The 19,823-nt window shown below is 41.4% G+C and overlaps 1 protein-coding gene across 3 annotated transcripts in view; it reads left to right on the top strand.

Annotated features, from left to right (window-relative positions):
• The window catches only part of stat5a (signal transducer and activator of transcription 5a), a 78,696-nt gene that overhangs the window by 23,630 nt on the left and 35,243 nt on the right, over positions 1–19,823 (top strand). Inside the window, exon 2 of one of the 3 annotated variants that reach the window (XM_034220311.1) lies at positions 18,389–18,452. The exons of the other annotated variants lie outside the window; for them this stretch is intronic. The gene's annotated coding sequence lies outside the window, so the exon portion shown is untranslated. The remainder of the gene's footprint in view (positions 1–18,388; positions 18,453–19,823) is intronic. 3 annotated transcript variants of the gene reach the window in all.

Below are 19,823 nucleotides of genomic sequence, written 5' to 3'. Positions count from 1 at the left end.
TATTCTATTTTATCTTCACTTCAACTTTTTTTCTCATAGCCTCATCTGTGTTGAGCTGTTGAGCTGTTGAGCAGTTTCTCAACATGCTTAATGCTAGTACTGTACATACATTTCACTTTGGGAATACATTCTAGTACCGAACACAATAATAACTGATCAAGACAAGAGCATCATCAATCATACAGCAGCAATACATTTCACACCATTAACGAAGGACATTTGACTTTTCTCTAGAGTTTATAAAGTTTATGGTCCAGGATGTGAGAGCCCCTCCTCAGTAGTGCTGTAGCGACGCGTCGACTTCAAAATATCGTCGACGACATATTTCCGCGTCGACGCGTCGGTACACAGCATTGCAAAACTGGCCCCGGTAATGGTACAAATCTCAACCTGTCGTTCAATGGACAGCTTCCCCCCCCCCCATTTATGTATATACTCGCATTTTAGACTCTGTTACTAACTGTATATCTGTAGACTTGGTATGTCTTAAATGTCCGGTTAGGATGTATTAGAACGAAATCTAAAATGAAAATTGTAAACAAGCAATCTGTATGTAAAAAACCACCTGTATGTAAATTGTAAATAAGCCATCTGTATGTCAAATATGTCTTATATGTCTTAAATGACATGATGATTATACTGGAGCACCAACTAACGTTCATGACTTCAGACAACAACAAACCACGGTGAACAACAGTGGGAAATGTTGTTTTAAAAAACGGACGGATGGAAGCGTCGATAAGAGCACGGTTGTGTGCAAATTATGCAAAAAGGAATTCGCATATCACCGCAGCACATCAAGCCTCAAGTATCACCTCAATGCAAAACATATAGCAGCTAGCGTGGACGTTAGCCTCTTTTATCGCGTTCACACCAAAAAGAGCCGGTACTAAAATTAGTTCATGAGAACCTTTTTACCCCCACGAAAGTCCCTGCTAGAGAGCAGAGAGCTGCTAGAGAGCAGGGACTTTCGTACGGCTCTCTTGTGAGAAAAGAGCTATATTTCTGATTGGCTGGGCGGATTGCAAACCACGCCCCGTAAAACTCCCAAAAAGTGTTGTGAAGCCGCCATTTTATTATCCTCGCATTAGCATTATTAGCATTAGCCCAGCGCAGAAACGCAGAGAGACTAACTTATGGCAACACAAAATAAAACATGGGAGCGGTGGAGATGAGGAGGTGTCGGCGTTCTGGCGATTTACTCGGAAGGCTGCTGGGACTCCCAGCAGCTTCTACTGAAGCCAGTCCCCAACTCCGGGGACTTCCGGCCGGGGACTTTGGGCGGCAGTATACGCCGTGAAATGGTTTGCGGCCTGCCAGTAAACCCAAAGCAGAAGAAGAAGAAGAAGTGACGTCAGTGGCTTCATTTGCCTAATCCTCCCCCAGGTATGAGTTCTCATGAACTAAATTCTCATGAACCTTTGTGGGAAAAGTACCGCAGTGTGAATGCGCCTATAGGTATACTAAAATCCATGTGAAAAAAATTGCTTCTCACTGTTCTTAGGTCAAATATTTATATGTGATTAAAAATGCGATTAATTTCGATTAATTAATTACAAAGCCTCTAATTAATTAGATTAATTTTTTTAATCGAGTCCCGGCCCTAGTTCTTAAATATTAAGATCCCCTGAGACACAGTATCGTGAACATTTTTTTTTTTACATTACGTTTTTTATGAATTGAACAACAGAAAAATAATCGTTAGATTAGTCGACTAATCGATCAAATAATCGCCCGATTAATCGTTTTCAAAATAATCGTTTCCCCCCAGCACTACTCCTCAGACTGTTTGTCTGTGGAAAGAGTGTGTAGCCAGTATTTGGCAACACGCTTAAAAGTAAGATAATAAAAACAAAATACAGTACCATGATATTGTGACCCTAGATAACAACCTGTCCTTCACTGCAAACATAGCTGCTACAACCCGCTGCTGCAGATACATGCTTTACAACATCAGGAGGATGCGTCCCCAGCTGACCCAGAAAGCGACGCAGATTCTGGTCCAGGCTCTCGTCATCTCACGCCTAGACTACTGCAACTCCCTCCTGGCTGGTCTACCTGCATGTGCCATCCGACCTCTGCAGCTCATCCAGAATGCAGCTGCTCGCCTGGTCTTCAACCTTCCTAAATTCTCCCACACCACGCCGCTCCTCCGCTCCCTTCACTGGCTTCCGATAACTGCTAGAATCCACTTCAAGACAATGGTACTTGCGTACCATGCTGCGAATGCATCTGGCCCTTCCTACATCCAGGACATGTTTAAACCGTACACCCCAGCACGTACATCAACCAAACGGCTCGCTGCACCCTCGCTGCGAAGGGGACCCAAGTTCCCATCAGCAAAAACACGTGGGTTTGCTATCCTGGCTCCAAAATGGTGGAATGAGCTCCCCATTGACATCAGGACAGCAGATAGCTTACACACCTTCCGGCGCAGACTGAAAACTCATCTCTTTCGACTCCACTTCGAGCGATAGAACTATTAACATAGCACTTATATACTAATAAAGGGCTGGCTTATCTAATGCCAGTTGAGTAGCACTTGAAATGTTTTTGCTCTATGAAGCCTGATGTACTTCTATGATTCTGTTTTCTTCAAAGTTTGTATTTTGTTGGTCGAACGCACTTATTGTAAGTCGCTTTGGATAAAAGCGTCAGCTAAATGCAATGTAATGATATCCATTAAGTTCATGTGGTCTAGGCTAAAAAGTAACTTTTGGGGGCAAAATGCACATTTCAAAGTATGAATAACAGAAATATACAGTTTGAAAATGATTCCTAAGATGGGTCTTCCCTTTTTCTCATAGTTCCCTTTTATTGTTGGGTACAAAAACTAAATCAAAGTAGGATTTCCCCTTCCCTCTCAGTTCAGTGTTTTTCTTTGTGCTATGTCTGATCTGCCCCCTCTGAGAGTTTTTAGCAATCATAGCAGGGGGGGGGGGGGGCAGTGTAAGCTTATGAGTAATAACTTCAATTCTCCCTTAGGGATCGAGCTACTACCTTTGCAGAGATTATGTTTACAGTCTGAGAATGGTATACCACCACAATGGACTAGAAATGAAACACTCAATATGTGCTTGAAGTGCAGACTTTAATTTTAGGGTATTTACATCCAAATCATGTGAATGGTGTCGGAATTACAATACATGTTATATGTGGTATCTCCCTTTTTAAGGGACCAAAAGTAATTGGACAAAGTAACATAATCATAAATCAAATTGTCACTTTTAATATTTAGTTGCACATCCTTTGCAGACGCTGGGTTTTGTCCCTGATGCTCTGCCAGGCCTCTACTGCAGCTGTCTTCAGTTCCTGCGTGTTCTTTGGGCAGTTTCCCTTTTAGTTTTGTCTTCAGCTAGTGAAATGCGTGCTCAATTGGATTCATGTGATTGACTTGGACATTTCAGAACATTCCACTTCTTTGCTTAAACAAACTGTGGTTGCTTTCGCAGTATGCGTCGGGTCATTTCCCATCTGCAATATGAAGCGCCGTCCAATGAGTTCTGAAGCTTTTGGCTGAATATGAGCAGATAATATTGCCTGAAACACTTCAGAGTTCATCCTGATGCTTTTGTCAGCAGTCACATCATCAATAAATACGAGGGATCCAGTTCCATTAGCAGCCATACAGTACATGCCATTTACTCTGAAGTCTTCTCTTGATTTTTTACTTTGCCACAGATACACTCGCTTTCTGGAGAGTTTTCTTGATCTAACCAACTGTTGTGAAGGGCTTTGAGCTCACCAGTGCATTATTTTGTTTTAAGAATGTAACAAACTGTTGATTTGGCCACAGCTAATGTTTTTGCTATTTCTCTGAAGGGTTTGTTTTGATGTTTCAGCCTACTGATGGCTTGCTTCACTGATAGTGACAGCTCTTTAGACTTCCAATTGAAGATTGACAATGACACATTCCAAATGCAAATACCACACTTCAAATGGACTCTAGACCTTTTATTTGCTCCTTGTAAATGAACTAACAAGGAAATATCACACACCTGGCCATGAAACAGCAGTGCAGCCAATTGTCCAATCACTTTTGGTCCCTTAAAAAGGAGATACCACTTATAAAATGTGTTGTAAATTAAAGCTGAAAGTATGCACTTAAAGCACATATTGATTGTTTAATTTAAGTCCATTGCGGTGTACACAGGTGGTGTACTGTGTAGAGCCAAAGTTATGAAAATGGTCTTAATGTCCAAACATTTTAATAGCTAATTCAGCATACTTTAAATGGTTTACAAAATGTAAACAAATGTAGGCTAAGTTACGTTTCTCAGCTAGCCAAACTAACACATGCCCCTTTCACACCAACGCGGTTCCAGGGCCGGTTCGGAGCTAGAGCCTGATAAGCACCGGGTTTTCCTGTTCACACCGCAGTGGAGCCGGCTCTATGCACCGAAAACCGGTGCATAACAAACACCAACAAATTGTCGGTCTAGAAGCAAGCACCGCATACGTCACGTTTACGTCGGAGGGGGGCGAGATTAACCTGAGCTAACAGTTTATGGCGAGTACGGCAAATAAAAGTTGTAACAACCAGTAGCGCTGAGCAAACCACACACTTAAAAAAAAAAACACACTTTATAAAGTCAGGCAACACTAACCAGGCTTCGTGTGATTCTGTTTATTTGTACCTTACTTTGACCATCCGTTCACTGTTATTGATCATTGTGGAGTGCAGACAGACGTTTTGTTTTGTATTATAGCAGCTATCGGGTGGAATCAATACATGGGCTTCACAGGTTGTCATATCCAGTGTTGTGCTAGTTACTGAAAACCAGTAACTAGTTACCATTACTAGTTACTTCATGTCAAAAGTAACTCAGTTAGTTTACTAGTTGCTTACACCCAAAAGTAATGCGTTACTTGACATTTTTTTTCTCCATTAATGCCCTTATAGCCTTCATTTCAGTACTGTTATTGCATTGGAGAATAATACAATCTGTTGATCAACTTGACATGCATTATATGCAATCTGGATTGCATCGATATTAGCTGGCTTTCCATTTTTGTATATTCTTTCTCCAGGTAGTTGGAAAAAAATTTCCGTCCCATATGCCGTGTGCCGCCCGGACATGCTATCATGCTAACTAGCTCCCTGAAAGCGGGTGACTCCACTGTAGCAATAGCCTGCATGTGTTCTACAACATACCGTGCAATGGCTTTCTCGACTCCCCTAGATAGCAGTCCCTCGGTTAAAATCCAGCCGCTGTTGCTTAGGTGGAGGTGGAGTGGCGTCGGCTGAGTCTCTGTGGTCTTAGCTACTAGCTTCGTCCCAGCATGTTGTTTTTGCAGATGTTTTAAGAGATTTGAATGACTGGTTTGGGCAGTAGATAGGATCTTTGACCCGCCAAGACACAACTTACATTTAAATAAAACGTTATTTTCTTTGTGCTCGACAAAAGTGAAATAGTGAGAATATCTCCAGGTGGAGAAACTAGACTTGAGCTCCGCCGCCGCCATGATAGTCTTGTTAGTAAACAACACAAACACGCCCACAGCCCGTCTCCGCATGTGACACAGGAAGTATCTAAGTACATTTACTCAAGTACTTAAGTACAGTTCTCATCTCTGTTCGCCTGGCTGTTGACTATATAAAAAAACTAACGGAGTAACGCACCATGTAGTAACGGTAACTGCGTTACTGAATTTAAAAAGTAATGCGTTAGCGTACTAGTTACTGCCAAAAGTAACACTGGTCATATCCGACTATCACAAGTAGAATCATAATGAAAAATACGCTGGTAAAATGTGCCTGTAGAAAACGGTTTATGCCACAATAGGATAGCAACAATTAGTCAATATAGTCAGTTTAGCTTCGGTTGCTATGCTAACATCACCCATTTTATACCAGAGAAACTTTCATAACAGCGTTATGATGCCAAACAGCGTCAATTCATACTGAAACACATTCACTTATGGGGAATTGGGGATATTTATCAGCTGCTTGTTGCCCCGGCCACACGAGGACGAAAACGGTCGTTTGCGTTACTGTTTAGTGTCATATAGACCGTTCGGCCACACGAGGACGACCGAATACGGCACTAAACGACTGCGGAAACGATAACGGGTCCCAATGTATAGAACGGCATATGCAACGCTCTGGGGGGTCCAACGGCTCCGTGTGTACGCCCTATACGATCATTTTCTGATAATGATGAGGCAATAGCCCCGCCTCTCCCCACCTCTGCTGCTCACCCCCGCGTCAAAGTAAACTGCACACTGAATTCAGATTATTTATCTTTTTCTCGATATGGACATAAACGCGAGTGAAGTCTAATCTGACAGGACGGAGACACCTCTCAAACTACCTAAACTAGTTATAAATATGTTTATTTTTACTGTCGGCCGGGTCACTCATTACTGGATCAGCTGCTGCATGAAACAGACACTGATGCTGTCCGAAGAGAGGGAGGAAAAAGAGAGGCTCCGTGTATTTTATTATTATATTATATAGAGTCGTTATTCATTTGTTTTAAAGCTCAATAAATAACAAAGAAGACCTTTGACCGGCACTTTTATAATTTTGTCGGAAGATTTCAACTTTAATACACGTTGACTGGCGAAAAACTGCCCGGTTCCCTCAGCCCCCACCGCGGAGAATAAACAGAAGGGCAACCATGACAACCATGCTTCTTCGCTGCTTTTGTGGAGGAAGTTGCAGCGCCACATACAGGCTCCTGCATATGTACTGCAGCTTCTCCAGCGGTTGGAGCTAAACGGAGCTGTCTCGTGTGGACAGACACTATCCGGATGACTATTGCGTGTGGACGGAAGCTTTTTTGCGATTGCGTTTGCGTTAATCCTATGCGTTTAGCCGTTTTCGTCCTCGTGTGGCCGGCAGTAGCGTGGCGTGGGGAAAAAATTAGGGGAAGCCAATAATACGTCCTTTCTTTTGGGTCGGGGGTGTGGTGGTCAATGTAATAACGTAACCAGATGAGTGATTACAGCACCCGGTATCATTTTACACACATTTGTATCAGATGCAGGACTCACACACGCCTGTTATCTAACCGACAGGTCCGCACGCACTCTCCAGCCGAAACTCTAATAAGCATTCATTCACAAACTAAATCAGGAGACCTTTAACGTTTTACGTCCGATTCACTCCTTTTTTCCTCGCTGTACACAGCTCCAGTTTGGGCATTGGCCTGTCATCAGATTGTATTTTAGTTGCTGCTGTAGCGGAAGTTTAGTACAATTATTTTTGATGAAATACTCCAAATCTCCACCCTCCATAATTGCACTTGCTTCAGTTGCTTGCTACTTTCTAACGGCGGTGAGAGTGGTGCAGTGGCGCTATCTATCTTCTATCGATTAGATTTATGATTCGAAAATGATAAAAGTAGGGTAGACATGTGGATATTATCCGACTGAACAAAACTTGCATTTATCTAACAGGTTCGTTTTCCACTGACCTTATTTCGAGCTATTTTCCTAAATCCTATGGAGAAATCCCATTGCGTTTTTGTCGAGGGAAGTCGAGCGCAGCTTACTTCCCTTGGCATGGCCCTGACCAATCACAGGTTGGCATGGGCATCACGTGAACCTCATCTGATTGGTCAATCCCTCCATTTTTTTTCACCACGGGAAGCCAGATTCGGCTGGCCTCCTCTCGCAACAGAGAGTGCAATCTACTGTTTCACCATAACATCTAGAGGGGCGCTGTTTGTTTCACTCTTTGTAAAATACTCAATGAGAATGGGGGAGAGACGGGCCGGCAGCAACACACAGCAAAGGAGAATTATCGAAACAAAACAAAGTGTTTTTATTTATTTATTTAAATTATAACTAGCCTACAATCTGAAAAAACAGGGGAAGCCTGGCTTCCCTTGGCCTCCGGGAGAAAACGCCACTGGTGGCCGGGGCAACAGTCAGACAGTGAATACTTTACAGCGGCCGCTGCCGTGTGAGTTAACGGGAGAATAAACTCCGGTGGAAGAGCAGCACCGCAGCGGTCGGTAAATGCCGCTGAAACACATGAACAATGAACCACGGCACTCTGGAGAAAAGTATAAGGGCTGAGAAGTCGTTATTTAATTTAATCTGGCTTCATATGATTAAAAGACAATCATCGACCCGACGCAGTCCCCACTCCCCAGTTGTTGTTGTTGTGAGCGCCGTTGGGTAGAAAATCAGCAACGTAAACGGTGACGTCATGACGCAGCAGCGGCATCACCAGTCGGGCTCTGGGTGGTGTGAACAAAATTGGGGCTGAAAATAAAAACCGGTTCTGAACCAGAAGAGTACTAGCACAGAGCTAGAACGGGAACCGCGTTGGTGTGAAAGGGGCATAACTGAGTCCATGGGCACATTAAACTTCCTGTTTGCATCTCCGAAAACTGGCAGATCTCAGAGGATGGGGTGACTGCAATCAACCCATACATGTCTTAAGTAAAAACAATTCAAACTTCCACATTGAACCCCCTACACACGTGTTCAGAGATTGTCATTTGAAATGAAATGCTCAGTTGTTGGTGTCAGTGTTGACCATATCTACACAATACCTCCCCACAGGCCATTGATCAACTGTGGGAAAGTGCCTGTATAGTGCCTGTTGGAGTCTTCCTTCTTCTTTATTTGAAATGGCTCATCATCGCAGCTAGCAGACAACGATTATCCTCTCCCTCCGCTTCAGCACTGTGGAGGGTAACAGCTACCTGCGGGCAAGTGGAGGCCTCTCCTTCCTCTTTACACAATTACAATTAATGTTCTGTTAGTCTGTGCGTCTACGAGCACACAACACAAAAGGGAGAATTTTGCCTCTATTGTACCGAAGTGCTTTTGTTTGTACATGATAACAGCGGGACGCTCCGCCTTCTGTGTCGTCAAACTGACTTACGTTAATGTTAAGACGGATCCAGCTATTACTATCCCGTCTATTGTTGAGTTTGTATTTAAAAAAAATGATTCTGGCAATTGATTTTGAAGAGATTAATAAAATATCAACATCACATTTGGAGTTTTTCTTTAATCCAGTTGGTTACGATTTGGGCTGCTACCAATCTTGTTTGTATGTAGGTAGCTTAAAGAAGTTGATATGCTTTTACCTCTAACTCTTTCTGGCCTCCATGAATTGTTTAAGCATCTCTCTGTGTTTGGACATCCTTAACAATAAGACATTATGCTCTAAACACATTGAATTGTAGCTGCAGGCAGGTGTTCTGTTTCTTTAAATGTGCCTTTTATATGGTTATTTTGATCCACACTACTAGCCATTTGCAATCATTCACCCCATGGATATTTTCCAATTCAAGTGGTTGTGTGTGGTGTCTGTTCACATTACTTTAATCTTTCCGTTACTTTCAGCTGTACCCAGAGTCCATAACCAAGCCTGAATTTGTACATGTTTGTCAAGTGTCAGTATCTGCAGAAAATAATATACAAACCTATTTTTAACATCAAATCCTGAAATCATTCAGCATCCATGAGTCAACAGTGGTTACATGTTATTGGGTAGTCTTGCTCTTAATCTGTGTCACATGCTAGCCATGTAGCTTCTTCTTAAGAGTGGAGAAAATCAAGATCCCCATAACTTCATTAGCTTACAAACTGTAACTAATATGGCCGCACAAACACAAACAGACACGCACAAAACTATGCATCTTACATCCCAGTGCTTCCTACTGGTGCACATTTTGACTGATCATGTAAATGGCTGTCAGCAGCACGGCCTTTTTATCTCTGACAGCTCAGAAATTAGCTCGTCTTTGCTAATGTGACGTTGAAGCTCCAAACATATTCCACTCTGGTCCTTGCTCAGCCTGCTGCTTGGAGAATAACAACAGAATCTGACACTGGCTGAAAGAAAAAGCCTGCAGGGCAGAGATGTTCAGGTCACAATTTGATTCGCCCATCATGTGTTTCTTTTTATAGCGTCCATTTAGTCTTGCAAACCACATTCAAATGCGAGACAATACAAAACCATGTGTCAACACCTGCACAATCCAACAAGTGGGCACTCACAAGCGCATTGCTTAGCTAATGAGTGATCTTCCTCATGTTGACAGTGTGATGGGATGCGGGTTGGAGAATAGCAACAGGACCTGAGGGCATGTTGGACAACACAATGTTCCTCTTGTAGTCGTCTGTCCTTTGAGCTCATGGTGCATTTGCTTGTCATGCGATCCTCTGTGACAACAAGTCTCACTGTTTTCCACTTCTTTCATTCTTTGATTTTGTCTTCAAAGTGAATCGATGTCACACTAGTTTCATCCTCAGTCGTTAATTGACGTCAGTTTTACGAGAATGCCATCTCATCCGCACCAGTGTGTTTTATATGTCCACAAATTAGATGGAGATGAAGGTAAAGTTCACTGATCAGGTTCAGCTGATTATACTGAATTAGACTTTGCTGTCAGTCTGCTGAAAATGTTGACAAGTTGTTGAAGAAGTGAAATGGCCAGTGTGTGTTTGCTTGCAGGAGAGCATTGGGCCAGGTCTGTGCTTGTGTTGTAAAGAGGATGTTTGGCCTTTCTGCGATGTTGCATCCTGGCTGATGCTTCAAGGTTTGGTTGTTTTCTACCTTGCCCGTTGACCCCATCATAAACAACCCTATTTAAACTATTCAATCAAAACTGTCTTGCTGGTATGAGGTTAGTGTATTTTGTGGCTTTTATTTTGTCTTTTTTTTTTTATATCCCTGAATGGGCCACACTTTTTATATGAAAATAGATGCAACCACATGCGCTGGACACCAGAAGATATAACTTATGGCTTGATTCACCCACAGCAGTTTAACAGTGAGACGTTATTTATATGCTGGCTGCAGGGTGGGTGTGATAAAGTGGCTTATGTCATGGAGCAGCAGGGCTGTGGGAGAGATGGAGAAAGAAGGAAAGAGGAGCGTGGAAGAGAAGCAGGGAGGTCGAGCAGAGGGCAGGCCGTGAAGACAGTTGTTTATTTAAGGACTCATTTATTTACCTGGTCCTGGACACATAAAGCTCTTTGATAATTTACAACATGTCTCCGTGCTGCTATCCTTAGTGGCCTGAATTAAGAGTCAATAATGTGTTCACTATGTTTAAGCTTTTTGTTTAGGGAACTATTCCAATAAAAAATGTGCACGGGTTGAGAACAGAATATTATATTATTCGTTTCGGGTAACCAAGTTTTATTCGGCTTGACAAGCATCATCTTAATTTGATCAACCACATGATGCAGCTGTAACTGCTCTTTGCGTTGTTCAAAATATAAAAGAGATGTTAGAATTGTCTCGCTCGCAGCCATGACATAAAACCTCAAAGGTTGAAGAGGGACTATGAGGACAAGAAGACTAGCTATTGTCAACATTCAATTATACTATGTTTTGTATGTTTTTGCCAGTTCACAACATTATATTGTATTATGTTTACCATTTATAAATACCATTTTCCAAAGTATAACACTTGTATTATGATCCGCAAAAGGTTTCACACTTGTGTTTTTCAATGCACACACAAATGTGTTCCGTTTCATATACGTGTAAAGACAATCAAAATAAAGAAAAAAGTTTTACATATGTATTTTTGATCCACATATATTTGTTTTCCCTTTTAAAACCACTGAACCTGCATACACTAACGGCTTTCTGTGCACGGATTGCTGTGCATTCGTTTGTGTTTTTTTTAAGACTCCCTATTCACCTAGTCACCCGATACGTTCATTTTTGTTATCTATAGCCAATCAGATGTCTCCTCCATTCTAAGCCAATCACATGAGCGTGCCCCCACGAGGGTATGATTTATTGCGTTCATGACGTAGCGCTTCATATACGCATGTTGCGCTGTCCGGAGCTGACAGGTCCATGGAGCCTGCCTGCAGGCGCTAATCTCAGGACGGATAAGGAAGTTGTTGTTGTTTTCTGCAGCCAGATTACTCACTCGGTCCAAAAAAACATGCCACATCACTCCGATTCTTTCTGCCCCCTCTTAGATGGGACAGTGATATCATAAACCTGTTAATGGATGCATTCAAACACTCTTTTTTGTTTTTTTTACCAGCTGTTCTGTATTCACCTTGTTGATCTGTAATATTACAGTGTTACGTTGATTTGTTTGTCCTTCTCGGACCATGCACTACGCATTTCAGTGGTTTTGTGTTAGAAAAGAAAGCAACCAATCAGATCTTGTTCTGGGTCTCTGGGTAGAATATCCTTCAACCAAGGTATTCTACATCCTTGATAGAATGCCCTGGCCGTTACACTGAATGAGAGCGTACGTTTGGACTGACAGTTTGATCAACCAATCATATATTGATTTGTAGCCAATGGGCGTATTCCTTCAGAGTTCCCCTCGGTTCCAGGGTACTCTAGAAGGCCCGCTAGTTAACTGGCTCGAGACAGAGGATCTAGTTGAATGCGACGAAGCAATTCATACCGTTTTATTGTTTTTAACGTTGAAATGACAAGTGCAACAGGTGAAGATGAAGTTGTTGCGGAATTGTTTTGAGTACCCTTTTCAAGACGACAATTCAGTGAAAAGACGGACATTATAATGCCGCGGAGGTGCGGCTACCCATGTGTGTGTCTACAGAAGGTCCAGTTGTGATAGACACGGTTCGCCACTGAAATGTAGTGAGACAGACAGGAGCCATGTGAATCAGCAGATACTTAAGACACCACACTGTATTAATGTATCTCTTGACTGTCAACAGCAACTGGACCAGACTAGACTAGACTCAACCAACACTATTGTCTCAAGAAAAACTATTAAAAACTGATTTAAATACAAAATGATTGATACTTGGCTAAATACAGTAAACAGTGAGAACAGTATGGAAATCAACTTGCACACACTTGAGATTTGTCTTATGAAATGAAGGTGAAAGCATACATTGTTACTGATCGTTCCCCCATTTATCGGTGGGATGTTCCCAAATGTAAGATCTGAGAGCCAGCATCTAAACAGCAAATCTTCATCTCCTCCAAGACATTGAATGCACCCATCGAGATCACAGACTGTATTTTAAATGTATAAACTAAGACAGCAAATTACTGTGTTGGATGTCTATTTCAAGTAAAGTCACTTAATATAACTGAAAACAAAGGATTTAAATCACAATTGTTTTTGTATTATTTGATATTGAAAAATTCGATTTAAGAAGGTGTGTTTGTAATGTTGAGTACAATATGAATAGTTTTTATTCAGTTTAATGCTTTTTTCCATTTATAATTCAGTCTGCTTTGACATTTACTGAAAATATGAAATATTGCTTTTGCAAATCAGTTTCTTAACATGCAATAAAAACAGTCTTGTCCTTTCAAACCTACAAACCTGCTTTAGCATAATACTGTGTGTGTGTGTGTGTGTGTGTGTGTGTGTGTGTGTGTGTGTGTGTGTGTGTGTGTGTGTGTGTGTGTGTGTGTGTGTGTGTGTGTGTGTGTGTGTGTGTGTGTGTGTGTGTGTGTGTGTGTGTGTGTGTGTGTGTGTGTGTGTGTGTGTGTGTGTGTGTGTGTGTGTGTGTGTGTGTGTGTGTGTGTGTGTGTGTGTGTGTGTGTGTGTGTGTGTGTGTGTGTGTGTGTGTGTGTGTGTGTGTGTGTGTGTGTGTGTGTGTGTCCTAGCATTACTATACTTGTGGGGACCTAAATCTGTTTACATAGTCACGTGGGGCTAGCCTCCCTTATGGGGACAAAATGGAGGTCCCCATGAGGGGAATCATTAATTTTAGGGTGAAGACTTGGTTAGGTTAAGGGTTAGGGTTAGGCATGTGTTGGTTATGGTTAAGGTTAGGATAAGTCTCCAGGAAATGCATGTAAGTCAATGTAATGTCCCCTGAAGTGATGTATACATGGTATGTGTGTGTGTGACTGTGTGTTTGTGTGACTGTGTTTGTGTTCATGCATGCCCTTTCGATTCTAGCGTTCACAGGGCTTTGGTGTAAAGAAGAGCGGCGAGAGTGCTTTGACTGGTGGGTGGCACTTCAGTTTCCTCACAGGAAGCGCTTACGTTGATGAATGGCAGTTTTTCCTCAGAGGAAAGAGTGGGTGACAAGAGTTTGTGTTACATTTCACCTTGTTGGTGTGGGAGCCAAATGAACATGCAGACATATTCTGAGACCCTGGAGAATCTAAAGAAAACTCTCCCAGCTGGGCATTAAAACACATCCGACACTTGCCGCCTGCTGCAGATTCTGCGCTGTGTTGCTGCGAGCTAATTGAGGACAACAAAGATGTTGATGAGGATTCAGGGCCATTGCAATATTGATTGTCGTGTTGTTGCTGTTGCCTGGATGGCTGAAGTTGTATAGTATACAAGTGGAGGTAATGGGAACATATCAGTCAGCAGAGGAGGATGTCTGCTGCTTCGATAGTTTGGTCCCTCCTCACACAAACACACTAATTTATAACCTCTCCCTCTGAGAGCTCATGGTGTTCTGAATAGTCTGGCAGAACAAATCGGTGAGGGCTTGGCTGTACAATTACATTGCTTTTTGTTGACTTATCCTCTAGTAAGAGGAATCTTTCTTAACTTTCCATAGATTGACTCATAGAACAGCTTTGAAGTTTTCCTCTGTTTTTTTATTTCAATAGCTGCAGGAAATGATGTGTATGACCAGATGCTGTGATTGGCATGGACAACATGACATACATTCTGTTTTGACAGATACATCTGTGTCTCAGTCCTAAAAAAAAAAAACTTGTCTGGTTTAGAATCACTCTTGGCAGTATAACTCTGTTAAATTATGCCTTTGAGGTTTTCATGGACAACATCAACATGTTTTGAGTTGAGATGGTTCCACATCCTAAGTGACAGAGAGGTTTACCACAGCATAGTTACACAAATAATGTGTTTTGGAGGTTAGATATTTTTTGACCAATAACACATACCTACGTACCTGACAGCAAGAGTTGACTGAAATAGTAAGCAACTTCAACTTATCTCCTCAAGTATTGCAAGGGCTCTTCTGTACCTGCACTTTTAAGAGGAAAAACAATGAAGTAGTCTTACTTTTTTAGAGAACTTTTTACAACAGGGTAACTTTTGATTTGTTTGTTTTAAACAGTTGTGCAACGCGCTGGAACCAATCCTCCTGATTTCTCATGCAGCCATTCTCTACTCATAAATATGCCACAACTCTGCAGTGTGAGAAACAAAACATCTCTATTGGTTCCTTGTGGTTTGCCACTCCTGTATAAAAGGAGGACATATTATGCTCATTTTCAGATTCATATTTGTCTTTTGTGCCTCTACTGTGACATGTTTGTTCCATATTTTAATGATCAAAAAGGTCTTTATTTTTCATACTGCCTGTGCTGCAGCACCTCGTTTCAGCCTAGTCTGCTCTGATTGGTTAGCAGGCCGGCCCTGTTTTATCCCACCTTGGCTCAATAAGTACAAGCAAGAGAGATAGGGATTGGGCATAGGTTGAGCAGGCTGGAAAATAAATGGAGAGAGGAAACAGAGTTTGGGAGAACAAAGCAGTGTGTCAGAGAAATATATTGTTATTTTCTGATGGTTTCCAGTGTAAAGTACAAATAAATACGCCCACACCATGGGTAAAAAAGGCCAGATTGCCAGATTTTCAAATTCTGCTTAGTGAATACTGCATCCCGTACACTGGCCTCTTTGTCTGAGAGTGTAGCTAATCCTCAAACTTCTTCAAAAAGACAAATAGACCTGCTGCCCTTTATACATCTAGAAATGGTCATTGCCTTTGTTGTAGAGACAGAGTGAAAAAGGGGATGACACTCGGTAAATGGTCCCAGGCTGGATCGTTACCCTGCTCTTTCGCTGGGGAACCAAGCCGCAGAACATGGGCTGCCAGCTCCTGCCCTAAACTCTGCGCTGTGATTGGCTAAACCCACTGACCAAAGTCTGACTTCCAGAAACATCCCAAACACAACAAAATAATAAAAAATAAGGGATATCTGAGAGGAATTATTTTTGTTTATGAGTTGTGCAATCAAACAGAAGCCAACATGGATTAATTCATTTAATTTGTAATTCATCAGTGTAATAAAATAAGTGCCTGGAGCCAAAGTGCGTCTGGGATAGAGAGGGAGAGAAAGAAAATGAACAAATCTGTTTGCAGAAGAACTGCAACTGCTTTGGAGAAGAACTCCAATTATTTTTCCCTCTGTTGGAAATGAATGGCGATAAAGATAAAAGGCAAGCAACAACGAGTGATCTCTGAAGGGTGAGCCAAGGTGAACGTTTTGTGTGTGTGTGTGTGTGTGTGTGTGTGTGTGTGTGTGCTCATAAATACAAGATGGATAAAAGCGTCTAACAAGTAACATGTAATGACAAAAGATCCCCTAACAATGTGTTGGAATTTAAATACATAACCAGAGACTGAAAGGAATGAAACGTGACTACAGATTGAATCCACAGCTCTGTATAAACGTCACAAATGGCGTATGTATTGCCATCCTTTGTATTCAACGTTATATATTGCACTGTTTATTCGGCCATCCTTGTCTCATGAGACAAAGGGAAGATGGGAGAGTTGTCCTGCTGACATAATGACCTCCTGTGTAGAGTCTCTTTCCAAGTTAAAAATATCCAAGTGCTTCACAGTTTACATTATGAGAAAAGAAACACATTAGAGAGCATTAATACAGGAAGTACAATATGTGATAATTGCTCTGGTAAATCTCTCTAGTGTATGAATCTAAACGTTTGGCTCTTAAAGGTGGGGTAGGTAAGTTTGAGAAACCAGCTCGAGATCGCTAGAATTTGAAAATACACAACCGGAGAAAATCTGCCACTTCCTTACAGAGCCCCTCCTCCAACACACACGAACGCGCACATGACCAATGAGGGCACGAGATAAGTTTGTGCCCCGATGGAAGGCTGACAGGCAGGTAGGCCATCCAATCCGTTTAGCCGGGCCGGCTAAACGGATTGGTTGTACTTTTTACAGTATTACGGCTTCTACAGAGGACATTTTTTTATGGATTTTTTGTCAAAGCACTTAAGATATTCATTGCTATCGGGATGTTAAGAGCATTCCATGGAATATAACAAAAAGTGTATCTCGAGCCGGTTTCTGAAACTTACCTACCCCACCTTTAAGTGGTATTCGGGAGATTCATAGTGGTTTAAAGTCACTGCTGGTATTGATGTATGAGTATGAAATTGGATATTGCTCAGCGTGAGCAGACCTGCTGCAAAGGTCAGAGATCAGGTCATCAAATTGCTCATCAATCCCAACCTGAAAATTATTTATTAGGTAATAAGGAATTGCAGATGAAGCCGAGAAGCTTAGAAGGATCCAGCCAAGAAGGATCCAGACGGAGAAATAAAGATCCTCACATATTTGTCTGGAGACTTCAGTCAGCATGTGGGTTCCTGCTGTTCTTCTTCGTGGTCCAGCCAGGAATGAGAGCTGCGCGATAAGCTCAACTTGGTCTCTGTCTCTCTGCTTTATGATAACATTAAGTCAGTCAGTAGTTCAAAGCTTGGTTCAACCGTCATGGCACTTTGTAGCTTTTCGATTTGGCCCCACACTAGACTATACGTATCTGTTTTCGATTGGACTTTCCTGGCATTCCACAGAAGTAATCTAGTTTTTCTAAGATTGATATTGAGAAAGTGACAAAAACAAGGCTTGAGCTTGTCTTGAGCAGACAGGACTTCAAGGAAAACCATATATTACAACTTGGGTTTTGATTCTTGTATATCAGGTCGTTGGTTTTCTTACTTTTGACAGCACAACTCAAGTCTTTTTGGAAGAACTATTTGGAAAATGATGTGAATTGAAATGTAACCAGCCTACAAACTCTTTCACCTTATTTCCTTGCTGCAGTTGTGCACCTTTCCAAATATCCCTTGCTGTAGGGATTATTCGAGACCCTTCTTTAACTTCCAAATAAAGTTAATTTGGCCGCATGTTGGGTGTGTGATCCTCAACCTGTCTGATGGTCTGAGTGCTTGTGTTTCATTCTCCATTGGACCTAATCACCATGGTTTTAAGAGTTCAGCACATACTTTGTTGAGCATTATGTTACCAATACAGCCGACGGCCAGAGCAAGAACATAAATCCAAATCAAAAACAGTGGTTATTTTGTATTTGTTTTAGTATTTAAAGAATGTTTGGTCAATATGTGTTCATGAAATGGAACTTCAAATTGCTCTCTGGCCACATCTCTATCATCTCTGTGGGTGATGTCGTTCTACAACAAATGTCTGCTTAATTTCAGGGACATTAATCTCTACATAGCATCACTATGAGAGCCATGCTTGTGTGGAAGTTTCATACATATTGGTATTACTTGACAAGATAACTAGAATAAAGAGAAATCTGTTCAGCTGACTTTCCCTTTCACTCTTCAGCTCTCTCTTACCCTTTTTGTTAATGCTCGGGTCCATGTGAAGAAAAAAGATAGCTTCCTCAGAAGCACCCAAGGTTGACTCACTTCCTCTTTTTGCTTTCTCTCTCTGTGACTCTCCGTCTGTGTCTCAGGTTTGTGGTGCTCCTCTTTAGAGTTTCCTGCTGTTACATGGTAACACAGAGCTGAAGGCAAGAGGTAAGGTTTTCTTTTGTTTTCTTTTGAAACCTGTAGTGTAATGAGTGATAAAATGTGTGACGGCATTGAGAGTTTCTTGTAAAGAGAGGACAGTACAATTGAAAGAGTCTTTTCACAGCAGTACTCGGGTTCATGCCAGGGCATTAGCATGTTGCGGTTATTCAGAGGGAAACAGCTGCTGGGAAGCATCTCATTCTGCTGTTGGAGGTGAGAATCAAGGTGCTAATGGTTGGCACACAGCGCCAGGAGCATCCACCTTAAAGAGCTGTTAAAGAGACACACAGACTAGTAAACACCACTTTGTCTCTGTCTTTTGGCAGCACTGTTTAAACCTTTAGCTCCCAGCATGCTCTTATGTGTGTGTCTGTGTAATGCAGGATGGAACAGAGGGACAGTCTTGCAGCCACAATGGGTGTCACAGAAAGATTTAATGCTCTTCCTGTTCGGCTCCTCCTCCTATCAGCTGATAGTACGAATGCTGATCCTCCCTGCTGACGCCCTCACAGATAAACCATGTTCATTTTGCTCATTTGATAAGCACTTTATTGTCTTTCGAACCTATGCCATGATTAAGCCTTAGATTAACATTCACACTACAGCAAAGGTAATCGAGAATGTTGTGTTGGGGAAATGTTATTATTTGAGACAGGAAGCTTTAACTTAAATTAAATTACACATAACTAGCTTCAGTGGTGGAAAGTTACCAAGTACATTTACTCAAGTATTGTACTTTTTTTTAAAACACTTTTTGTTTAGACTTTATTTATACAGGTGAATCTCATTGAGACACAAGGTCTCATTCTCAAGAGAGACCTGTTCAGTGGTAACACCACCACACAAAGTTACAGACAGACAGGACACTAAACACAGAGGCATATTTGTACTTTGCCAGAGTATTTCCATTTAATGATACTTTATACTTCTACTCCACTACATTTCAGATGAAAAGATGCACTTTTTAATCCACAACATTTATTTAACACACAGTTACTCTGTACATATCAAAACACAATATACTGATATGGCATAAAGCAGTACTGTACTGCTAACCTACATGTATTTCAAGTATATTTACTTAGTACTAAATATGATCCAAATTGACAAACTACAATATTTTAATGCAACTAAAATGTATTTATAATAACAACAATAATATGATACTGTAAAAATATATATTCTGCATAATGTGTACTATTGAAGTACAATAAGATTATACATCTTCTGCACTTAATATTATTCTGAAATCGACCGTTGTGCAGAATGAGTACCTTACTTTTTGTATTTTAAGTGCATTTTGAATCAAATACTTAAGGGCATTTATTTGTAGTTTAGTATTTTAAGACCATAGTATTTTTACTTTTACTTAAGTAA

The sequence above is a fragment of the Gymnodraco acuticeps genome, unplaced genomic scaffold, assembly GCF_902827175.1.
Source record: "Gymnodraco acuticeps unplaced genomic scaffold, fGymAcu1.1, whole genome shotgun sequence".
NCBI classification, from domain to species: domain Eukaryota; kingdom Metazoa; phylum Chordata; class Actinopteri; order Perciformes; family Bathydraconidae; genus Gymnodraco; species Gymnodraco acuticeps.
This window is presented reverse-complemented; position numbering and strand designations above follow the sequence as displayed.